This window comes from Tribolium castaneum, chromosome 1 (genome assembly GCF_031307605.1).
Source record: "Tribolium castaneum strain GA2 chromosome 1, icTriCast1.1, whole genome shotgun sequence".
NCBI classification, from domain to species: Eukaryota; Metazoa; Arthropoda; class Insecta; order Coleoptera; family Tenebrionidae; genus Tribolium; species Tribolium castaneum.
The window spans coordinates 32,608,525-32,620,816 of NC_087394.1; the positions used below are offsets into that span (position 1 = coordinate 32,608,525).

Below are 12,292 nucleotides of genomic sequence, written 5' to 3' on the forward strand. Positions count from 1 at the left end.
GCCCGATCGATACGGTAAAAGTTCATTCAGTCACTGAAACCGAAGTTGACCACCAAACCCCGCTTGACCAACAAATAGCATTTTTCCAGCCATATTATAAACCTCAGGTCTTGTGACTGCTGTTACACAGAATAGCCACATCCTGAACGTCAATAGATAACCTTGATGATATAGATATTATCTGCGACACCACAAATAGAGTTTCTTATTGCTAAGCCAAATATAACTTTGAATGCAATGTTTGTTACTCTTTCCTGCTGCAGTAATCAATGAATCATACTTGCGACCATGTTTCCATATTCCCTTCTTGGATGAGACACACTCTCCGTTTATTTACTCACAATTTAACACTTGCAACAGTTTGTAATGCTTGTAGTAAACCAAATAATCAACTTCGTTATCACAAGCGATGTTTACCAAAACATGAGTTGTCAACTAGACTAAATCTTCTTTGGCATGCCGACAAATGTACCGAGGATAAATCACAAGATAAAACGGTGGCAAGGTGACCCACACAAGCAAATTAACACCAAAATTAATTCTCTTTGTTCAATCAATTTTATTTTAAGAATTTTTTTGCTTAGTGGAATATGGCAAGAAACAGTGTTACAGTGGAGTCCTCTTCACAACGGACAAGTAAACACGTTCGTTATAACAGGGCCCCACTGTATTTCTATTTAAATGTGTTTAAATACACCAAGTTTATTGAAGTGTTATCACATTTTTGTATTTGTAAATTTAATTTCCTCTTTTCAATTTTTTGAAATTTTTGGAATGAAATCCGCTTGGAAGCACAATTAATTCGTGTTGTGACAGGGAGTGGATTATGAGCGTGTAATAATGGCCATTACAGCACGCCTGAAGTAACGTTGACTCAGTTGTCTCGTATTTGCACAAAGGTGAGAGTTACAGCTCTAAAGTGTTTCAGTTACTGCATTTCATTCCTTTGTAACGTGATGGAAATTTTGTGACAGCACTACCATTCGTAGATTAAAGATTGGCTATTGTAAAATTTAAATCGAGTGTGTTAAAACGTACAGAATTACCATTTGGTTTATGTCGCTACTAGTACGTGTATTTTTCACTGGATTATATAACAAATGAATTATTCACGACATGAGTCATCCATTACTCTATTTGTGGAAAAAATGCATGATTTGTGAGTTTATTCGCAGTTACAAGTCTAATAAGCTGTAAAGCAAAGTCATTTGTTTTCATCCCGTGATGGACAATTAGCCTTGCCGTCAAAAACAGTTTTAAAAATCGATAGTCGTTTCGTTTTCGCGCAAATGTACGCAATTAATTACTAGATTTACGGTCGAGTGGCCGACTATAATACTACTGCCATGTAAGAACCAATTGCTACAGTAGAATGGCGACAGAATGTGGAATTTGTAGGTTTTCAAACCGCCTGCAATCTGACATTCATTCGACCGAAACGCATAAAAAATAGCTTTATAGAGCAGCGGCCATTGATCCTGCCATACGTGCCTTCATCTGCACCAAAGTGCAAACAACCACATTATAGACCTGTTCAAGTCATGTAGAAACTTGCCAAATGATGGCAAACAAAGTGCTAATCCTGAATAAATTCTTCAGCAACCCTCTGTAATTATTTTGACACACCAACCATGAATGAAGCTTTTATACAGCTGGAGGCGAGAAATTTATCACATTTGTTTGATTCCAGTCTACACATTGATTATAGATTCCAGTCAGCCTTTCAACAAGCTCGGCAGTTTTCAGTAATGACTGTAAAGTAGACATGGCTATAATGCAATTCTAATGGGCGAATATGACACGAATAATAATTAACTGCAATTCTGACATCCCTGACATTCCCAGAATGCACGCGCGTTTCCACTAACCATTGTTCCATCTCAAGAAGCAAGGTCAAGACAACGCGATCGGTTCCAGGACAGGAAATTCGTAATACGTATCATTCGTTATACGCAAACACAGATTGAATAGTTTAACAATTTGCATGCCAAGAGACGAAAAACTGCCAGATTGTGATTGAATTCCGCAGCCACTTCCTGCAGCAGCAGGTCTACAAATTTAAAGTTCTATCCCTTTGATGTCAGAAAAAGCTTGAACAGTAAAAAGACCAATATTTCTCTTTTATTTTTACATTTGAGAGAACAGCCCTGTTTAATATACGACAATACATTCATTTAATCGTCTGTCCCAACAATTTTCACAGCAAAACAAAATAAAAAATATCACAATTTTCTAGCACTACCTTTCACCAATTAAACTTTTTCGAAAGCAAATAACCAATTGAACAAAAACGCTTGGTTCCATGCTTTTTGTTCACCTACTTGTATGTTTTCTACTTTTACTTTAACTCATTATTTGCGTTTCATCTAATAGGTAAATAATATAAAAGAGCACAAAAGATACCAGCACAATTAGTTATAGTTGTTAGATGAATTAACGTAACTTAAAAGCCGGGAAAATGAGTTTATTCACACTCCTCATGCAAAAGTAGCAAAGGTTGTAGTGGTATTCTTCCACCGCAAACTAAATTTTAAGTGACTTCCACAATCATACAATGCGTACTTGCTAAACTACAAGTCATTCAATTAAGCTTACTCTAAAATTCAAGTGTTATTTTCATTGTAAGGCAATCTTATCTAAAATTAAAAGTCATTAATCACCGAATTCAGACATCTTCGTCTAAATCAATACTTATTTTAGTTCAAGAGAGTGGACCAAAATACTTTACTGAATTATCTTTTCCATTGAACTATCTGTTGAAGTACAAACGCCTTGATTAAAATATTCTCTGTTATCCTATTCCTGCAGTTTTAATTAATTAGCTATGTTTATGCTGCTTAAAAAGTGCAATTATCACATACTATTAAAATGTCAGGGTTACAAATATGCAGTTCTGAATAGTTGAGGATTTAAGTCATCTACAGGTTTCAAGTTTGAAAGTAAATGAATTTATTACAAATTGCAAAACATGATTGATTTAAGAGCACTCCAGTCTACTAAAAGAAGTTGTCCGTTTACAAAAAGACAAAATGAATAGGAATTCGCAATATTTTAAAAGTCTTTGTGGAATTTTGTTTTTACGAACTTTCCCATGGTTGAGGAACAAATTTTGGTTTTTGTGTTATTTTTCCTTGTGCTTTAATTTTGTCACGATCCGACTTTTCCAATCCAGCAAAAATGCAACCTGACATCAAATATACTCGTATTTCAAATTTTAATTGTAGGTTGCAAAGTGGTACTATAAAGTCACTTCTACTGATGCTGTTCGTAAAAAAACTGAAAATATATAATCTAAAAATTTGGGCAGTGTCCCGTCCGTTAAAATGGAATAAGCCAAACAAATGATAAGTTGAAAGAAGATTTGGTTCTTCTTATGTGAGTGGGCATTGGAATTCGTTTTGCTTTAAGTCAATGGAGGTGCGATTAGCGCATGTAATAAATAACTGATACAGGTATTTAATTCATTCAGTTGTTGATAACGTATCACCGTGACAGACGGTATGATCCCCGTCATTAGTCTTTGGTATTAATTGCGTTAGTGACCCTGACCGAAGTTAAATAATCACGAAATCAAGGCCGATAAAAGGCAGAAATAATTCCATGAGAAATTAGTAGATGAGCGTAAATGCCTGGCAACACTGAACCGCTCGAAACAATGGCGTATAGTAACAGCGATAGTAAAGACTGAAATTTACTACAAGAGCATTCCTGCAGCTCAATCGTTACACGGACCCAGCTACTGTGCAACAGTCCAATCACGCAGTCGCCACAAACGACGTCGTGTTCTGTTACGTAAATCCGAGCTTTTCGCTGGTCGATTGTAGAGTTTAACTCGAAATAGAACCGAGGAAGGAATATGCAAATTGGTTTAATTTTTTAGCCATGTTTCGGCAGGAACGCGCTTTCAGCAGGAAGAAAGCTCGGGTTTGGAAGCCGGTTTTTCCCCTGGCGGTATTTTTTCGTAATGATGTAAAGTCGAGTGGGAGCTAGCATGTTTATAAACAAGTTGTATACATTGTGAGTGCAGTGGGAGAGAAAGAGATCGGGCGACAAAGGACAAGAAGAACCAATAAGAGAGCGCTTGGCAACAAGGCTAGACCGCACTTTTCGATACTTTTGGTCCCACAAACCGGCTCAGCTAGGCCTACATTCCTTAGGTGCGTTCCTGCTGGCATTCGTGGCCGATGACGGCACGGGGTTTTTTCCAGGACGCTTCCTGCTGAAGACGCAAACAGGTGGATCTAGTGCTAACCTTATGGCTTGCAGAGATGGCTCGAGAAAGCACGGGACGGTGCTCCATGTGCGAGGAAATCCGAGATGGCACTCAACTGCAGGACATCGCAGGACGCACTCACCACACCACCAGCTGATTGCGTAGCCAAATAGGAACGGACTGCCGTCACACCTTCGCGTTACCGAGAAACTGAAGTGAAACGAAACGCTGAAGCTGATTTCGAACTGGCGGCTGGCGGTGACGGTGGTGGTGGTGGCAGAGAATGAAACCTGCAACGTCCTGCTCTAGCTCGTGCTCACGCAGATGCTGCCCACTCTCTCGCACTTCTGATAATCGAACCAAGCCGTCAATTCTTAGGGGGTGATTCTTTATGCTTGGAAAATAGACAACGACACTACGATACGACCAAACCTCACCCAATTGTCTTTATTAAATCATCGATCCACAATTCTTCACGTATGAAAGCACCCCAACTTAAATCTTCAAAAGATTTCACTCGCAGCTTTGCCTCTGACAGCAACTTTGTAATAAAGCTTTCAATAAAAATAAAAAGCTTCACTATTCCACAGTTTATTTTATTTTTTATCAAAGAACTAATCATTGTGTAACAACATATCAGAGCAAAAAATACAAACAATAGATACATTAATTACAAATAATTAAAATTTTATAACATCTGGGAATATTTCCACTGCTTATCTCTCAAACAATTGTTAAAAACAAACCGTACATAATATAATTTATCAACAAATAACTTCTTGAGCAATTAATCACGATGATTCCTATAATCATAGTAGTTAATTAAACAAATCATAACATATTTAACTTGAGATGTAATTAGTAGTATTACAAGTACTAATCTACTCGCACATTTTTCCCCTGCAGCACAAACAGGACTTATTTCTGTTTGTAAAATATTTATGCTGTTGGAAACAAAAACAATCAACTTTATCTCGGCCCAGAGAGCGAATTTCTAAAAGTATGTCTGGTACAGTCGAACAATGTGAAAATAACGCCACAATAAGCCAATTTAACAACCATTGAAAGTCAGTATTTGTTTTTATTTATCTTTATTCATCAGTATTTGAAAATTCAAATTTCCACATAATAGTTTAACAAATCTAACAAAAACTTATTAAAATCCAATGTTTCGATGTCAAACCTAAAAAAACCGTTGAGTTATTAGTTATCATAAGCATGAGTAAGTCAAAAATTTAATCAATTAGTTCTGAATAATTGCTTTTTAAAAATTCAGAAAAATATTCATTTTTATAAAAGGTACGTAATAGCTGTCTAGAATTGGAAATCGGACAGATATGTTTTTTTGTCTTTTTGATTCACACTGTACTAACATATAAATCAATATTAATAAATATGTATTAATATAAATTATGTATCAGTCCTAGTTGTCGGTTATGGATTATATGAGTGACTACACCTAAAGCGGAAAATAAATAGAATATAAAAAAATCCAATTATGTATTCGATAAATGACACAAACAAAAATCTATTAATCAACAAAAAAATTCTGGGCTTCCTTAGCCCTAATTATTTTTTTTAATAGAAAAAATATTTAACCGTACGTTATTGTCATTTTCTGGTTTGCAAAGTTTTCGTCGGCAAGCGCCCATTTATACATTTATTTACAAAAATCGTAATAGTCTATGACTTATTTTGCAAGTTATCGCTATGTGACAATCCATTGACGGCCTATCACAAGGAAGAGTTTACTAAAATTGTGCATTTACAAATGTCATTATTTGTTACTAAATTTGTAACAATATTTTATCTTATCGCCATGTTCAAACAAGTTTAGTAAGGTTCTATATTTAGCCTCGTCTTCCGCACAGATGCATTACAACCTTATCAAGTGATAACGACCGTGAAGCTAAGATTTCCTCTGCAGAAATTACGTTATTTGCACGTTGTGTAAAAACACGCTAAAAACTAGTCCAGTCCAAAAAATGCGTGCCTGTTGGAGCTTAAAGGACTCTGCCTGCGGCTCCGTAAACAAATACCAATATTTACCCGTGAAAATTAAAATTATTTACAAAACACGTGCCCGGCTTTTCGGTTAAGTGATTCGATTAAAATTCGAGTTTCTGTTTCGAGTTTCTCTCAGCTTGAGCTCCTCATCGAAGAGTTCTTTCCAGGGCCAGGAATAGACCGGTAGCGCGTCCCTGCGGTCGTCCTGGCAACTCTGAACCAGCTCGTTGACGTCCGCAGCAGAATCTACGACCTTCACCTCGCTCATCTCGATTCCACCAATCGTTTCACCTTACGTTACCTAGCCTGGGAGTTCGATTTTGCATTTACTGTTATCACTAGTATTACTACGTTTTGATATTCTTTGATGCATGATGGAAAACGCCAAAGCCATCACGAAATCAAAAGCTGCGGCACGTTTTGCGACACCACATTCGCAAAAACTAGATGACTTCACTAACGTGTGTAGCAACGTTTGATTAAAACTGTTTTGCCACCCTTTGTGCGTTGCCTTTTCAATGCCATTGTGTCGACGCAACAATTGGGAGTACACACCAAAGTGCAACGCAAGCTTTCTGTTTCGTAAATGTCCGGTGGTTAGACGAATTGAAAATTAAACCAGTTTAATAATTATTTATTGAAACGACAAAAGATTTGGAAAAATAGACGTTATCCTTCTATAAAATTTAACGAAAAAGTGGTTATAATCTCTAATTAATGTTCCTTCGGATACCGCATCTGTATTATCAAGACCATATACCTACACCTAGATATTGCCTTGAAATAATTGTCCACAATTTTTTTGATTTTTTTATTTTCTCAACTACCATAGAACTATTCGAAAAAGTAGAACTGTTTTGATTCTGATCTATGTAAAATGATCCGGGGAATCGATTGGCATCGAGAAAATTGTCAAATTCCCAATAGTTTTTTAGTTATGAATTTTTTAAAATTTTACCAATTTTTGCATTTAGCAGCAATTTGCTCGAAAACTATTAGTCGGAGAACAATAATCTTTTTTGAAAAAAATTGGTAATTCAAAGAGCTTTCCAACTATGATACACTTCATGGGGTTATCTCTAATAGTTCCGGAGCTATTGCTCGAGAAATGTTCCGGGTGCCCAAAACCGACAAAAACTGCCACGAAAATTGAAAAAATCAAATATCAAAAAATCGAACATTTGGACTTTTTGTGGACTTTTAACAACTTTTGTGGGTTGTTAAGACATGTAGAAGTCCATAAAAATTTGCTGGAGTTAGTTTAAAAAAAATTTTTTTCACCTCTTTGAAGGTGTTACTCAGGAAATATGAGCAAAAAAATTGAAAAGTTTAAATTGCGTGAAAAATCAGTATAATAAAGAAAAAAAGCCGCTGAATCCAATGGAACAAACCGCACTGCTCTACGACTTTTAGTTTTCGAGTTATGAATTTTTTTAATGAATAAAATTTTTCACTATGACAAATGGCTACCCTAAATTTAGGCAAAAAATTTTAAATTTTTAATTCTTGTGAAAAATCGATATAATATGTAAAATGAGCCGTAGAATTCAATCGAACAAACCGCAATGCTCTACGACTTTTAGTTTTCGGGTTATGAATTTTTTTAATGAATAACATTTTTCACTATGACAAATGGCTACCCTAAATTTAGGCAAAAAAATTTTAAATTTTTAATTCTTGTGAAAAATCGATATAATATGTAAAATGAGCCGTAGAATTCAATCGAACAAACCGCAATGCTCTACGACTTTTAGTTTTTTTTTTATGAATTTTTTTAGTGAAAAACTTTGATCGCCTCTGTAGCCGGAACCGTTGCCCGAAGCGGCTCCGGGTTTGGTCGAAAAAATAGATAAAATTAAGCGATATCAGATGGTTTTTTGTTCGTTGCTCTAAGTCTTACAGTTTCCGAGAAAAACGCAAAAAAAGGTTTCCATTTTCCCTTTTTTTCAATTTTCAATCGCCAATTACGGCGAAACTATTAGAGATATCGAGAAACGGAAAAACGGAGGATAACCGGAATAAAAAACTCTACAAAATGGCATAGGACTCAAGGCGATATCTCGCAAAAAATTTTTCAATTTTCAAACGCCGATTACGGCCAAACTAAAAGAGCTAGAAGAAAACGGTTTGTTCCATCGTAAAGAGCACATCAAAATCTATAAGATAGAATAGGTTTCATTTGATTTTGAGACACTTTAAAAATTGACCGATTTTAAGGGGGGGTGTTAACTTTTTTTTAATTTTTTTTATTTTCTCATTTACGGCTAAACTATTTTAAAAAGTGGAACTGTTTTGATCCAAACCTATGCAAAATGATCCGGGGAACCGATTGGCATCGAGAAAATTGTCAAATTCCCAATAGTTTTTTAGTTATGAATTTTTTAAAATTTTACCAATTTTTGCAATTAGCAAAACCGATTGGCATCGAGAAAATTGTCAAATTCCCAATAGTTTTTTAGTTATGAATTTTTTAAAATTTTACCAATTTTTGCAATTAGCAGCAATTTGCTCGAAAACTATTAGTCGGAGAACAATAATCTTTTTTGAAAAAAATAGGTAATTTAAAGAGCTTTCCAACTATGATACACTTCATGGGGTTATCTCTAATAGTTCCGGAGCTATTGCTCGAGAAATGTTCCGGGTGCCCAAAACCGACAAAAACTGCCACGAAAATTGAAAAAATCAAATATCAAAAAATCGAACATTTGGACTTTTTGTGGACTTTTAACAACTTTTGTGGGTTGTTAAGACATGTAGAAGTCCATAAAAATTTGCTGGAGTTAGTTTAAAAAAAATTTTTTTCACCTCTTTGAAGGTGTTACTCAGGAAATATGAGCAAAAAAATTGAAAAGTTTAAATTGCGTGAAAAATCAGTATAATAAAGAAAAAAAGCCGCTGAATCCAATGGAACAAACCGCACTGCTCTACGACTTTTAGTTTTCGAGTTATGAATTTTTTTAATGAATAAAATTTTTCACTATGACAAATGGCTACCCTAAATTTAGGCAAAAAATTTAAAATTTTTAATTTTTGTGAAAAATCGATATAATATGTAAAATGAGCCGTAGAATTCAATCGAACAAACCGCAATGCTCTACGACTTTTAGTTTTTTTTTTTTTGAATTTTTTTAGTGAAAAACTTTGATCGCCTCTGTAGCCGGAACCGTTGCCCGAAGCGGCTCCGGGTTTGGTCGAAAAAATAGATAAAATTAAGCGCTATCAGATGGTTTTTTGTTCGTTGCTCTAAGTCTTACAATTTCCGAGAAAAACGCAAAAAAAGGATTCCATTTTCCCTTTTTTTCAATTTTCAATCGCCAATTACGGCGAAACTATTAGAGATATCGAGAAACGGAAAAACGAAGGATAACCGGAATAAAAAACTCTACAAAATGGCATAGGACTCAAGGCGATATCTCGCAAAAAATTTTTCAATTTTCAAACGCCGATTACGGCCAAACTAAAAGAGCTAGAAGAAAACGGTTTGTTCCATCGTAAAGAGCACATCAAAATCTATAAGATAGAATAGGTTTCATTTGATTTTGAGACACTTTAAAAATTGACCGATTTTAAGGGGGGGTGTTAACTTTTTTTTATTTTTTTTTTATTTTCTTATTTACGGCTAAACTATTCTAAAAACTGGAACTGTTTTGATCCACACCTATGCAAAATGATCCGGGGAATCGATTGGCATCGAGAAAATTGCCAAATTCCCAATAGTTTTTTAGTTATGAATTTTTTAAAATTTTACCAATTTTTGCATTTAGCAGCAATTTGCTCGAAAACTATTAGTCAGAGAACAATAATCTTTTTTGAAAAAAATAGGTAATTTAAAGAGCTTTCCAACTATAATACACTTCATGGGGTTATCTCTAATAGTTCTGGAGCTATTGCTCGAGAAATGTTCCGGGTGCCCAAAACCGACAAAAACTGCCACGAAAATTGAAAAAATCAAACATCAAAAAATCGATCAAATGGACTTTTTGTGGACTTTTAATAACTCGAGAGTGTTGCAAAGGCATAGAAAAGTCCACGAAACTTTACTAGAGAGGGTTTCAAAAAAATGTTTTTTTTTCATTTTTGTGAAAATAAAGTGCCTTGACCATTAAAATTTTAAGCAAAAAATTTCAAAATTTTAAATCTTTTGAGAAGCTGGTACAAAAAATTAGCCGATAAATGGGATTTCCAAACAAAATATTCTTGAAAATTTCGTAAAGTTTCGTTTTTGTTAAACATTTGATAAAATAAAATAAAATAATAAAATGTTTTCAATATTATTTTCATATTTTCAATTTTTGTGCGTTTTTGTGCACATTTTGCATAACTATTAAGCTTATTTTAGCGCTTACTTTCGTCTTTTTTGTGCTGCAAATCCAAACTCTAATAATGATTAATATTAGGCGAATCACCAAAACACCACACAAAATTTCATAATTTTATTCAGAAACATCGCACCATCGAATATACTCTGAATTGTAGCCTAGTTAAGTATAAAAATCCAAGATTGTGAACCTCCACAATCTTGTCCAAATAGTTGTGATTAACATATTCATGTTTATTTTCCTTTTAATGCTTTAATTAAAAGCAGAATTCTCAAAACTCAAAACAGTAAATATTATTTATAATATTGTACTTATAATCTTGATATTATTTCAATGAAAATTGAATTATGCAAGAGATAACCTATCAATGGAAGTAACTTGATCTTTAGAAGCAAATATTTTCAATGCGTACTAAATATTAGATAAAGTAACAAGAAAAAATAATCAAATGTTTGTTCTTTATTATATTTGACAAAGAATCCTAACTGCTTCACGTAAAATGACACAATCGAGTGCAGGGAATTTCATGCCCAGTGGTCCAACATAGCCAACTTTCCCCTACAATAACAGCTCGAAATGCTACGGTTCCAATAATCCCCTTCGTTTGTTAGAGGCTTAAACATGTAATATTTTTTGACTTAAAGCTTGGCGGAAAATTTATTTTGCAGGGTATTTGTGATTTTTTTCCTTTTAGTACCGTTTGATGCTTTAGAATGCGCCCCCACATCAAAAAAGCTCACTATGAGTTACGATTCGGCGTAAGAATCACGACAGAGACATCTCCATTTCTCTAGTCTAGTTTAACAAAATGTGATTTATGAATTCTATTTCCTGTAGCTAGACGTTATTTACACTCGACATTCAGTACAATAGTGCTCTGGGGTGTACTGAACAAGAATAAAACTGAATAGCCCGAAAAAAGTATCAAATTAATTTCAACAACATGTATCAAAAGCGCCGACTCTGTGGGTGTTTCGGCATTCAAGCACCCTTCAAAAATAAATCTTTATGGGGCATCCACGACCTTTAATATTTAATAACGTGAAGAACGCATAAGTATAAATTACGCATTTGTTATTACTGGATATTAGAGTCATAAGTATTTGAAAAAATTTCTTCATAGCTGTGCCTGAAATAACTCGAGACCAACTTCGATAAGTATAAATAAACTTTCAAATAGTATACAGTTTACTTAATGTATAAGAAGAGCCATTACTCACTGCAAAAATAAATGCTTCGCAAAAAACTGGACAGATGTTTGTTGTCAAACACGAAGAAAATCATAAACTTACACAGCCACACTGTTGCTATTTGAACTATCTGTCAAGGTGCTATTGATAAAATAATAACTCCGCTCTAGAAACGCACACAAACCCACATTCCCAAATTTTGTCAGGTGCTAATTACACTAAAAGTTCAACTGGCATTCCAGAATATCGTGATTATTGCAACAAATAAAAGATAAAACCTAATTTATTGCCGTTAATTATTTAATTAGAGGTAGAGCAATGGGGCACTCAGATCACACTTTTAACTAATTAAACGTAACTTAAGTAATTAAATGCTCTCATTTTAATCATAAAAAGTTATTCCGTCTAATTCGTGCTTTTAGTAGTTATTAAACCTTTTTTACTAAAAAAATCACTCTGTTTGTTACTCGTATTTTTGTTCTGTTGGCAACTTTGAATAATGAATCCTCTCTTGTTATTCAGAGCTGCCAACTTATTTTGTTAATCCCAGGCCAACTACGCTA

At 34.4% G+C, this 12,292-nt stretch overlaps 1 protein-coding gene and 1 long non-coding RNA gene across 6 annotated transcripts in view; one reads left to right on the forward strand and one right to left on the reverse strand.

The window, feature by feature from the left end:
• Atx-1 (Ataxin 1) overlaps window positions 1-12,292 on the reverse strand; it is a 39,158-nt gene that overhangs the window by 19,601 nt on the left and 7,265 nt on the right. The window contains exon 1 of one of the 5 annotated variants that reach the window (XM_015977623.2): window positions 4,253-4,482. The exons of 3 other annotated variants lie outside the window; for them this stretch is intronic. The gene's annotated coding sequence lies outside the window, so the exon portion shown is untranslated. Of the gene's footprint in view, window positions 1-4,252; window positions 4,483-12,292 lie in introns of those variants that run through there. One more of the 5 variants, XM_008198072.3, reaches the window with a different exon arrangement.
• LOC107397468 (uncharacterized) lies at window positions 3,482-4,800 on the forward strand. Its single transcript, XR_010336281.1, has 2 exons — window positions 3,482-4,157; window positions 4,209-4,800. It is a non-coding gene; the product is annotated as an uncharacterized LOC107397468 (long non-coding RNA).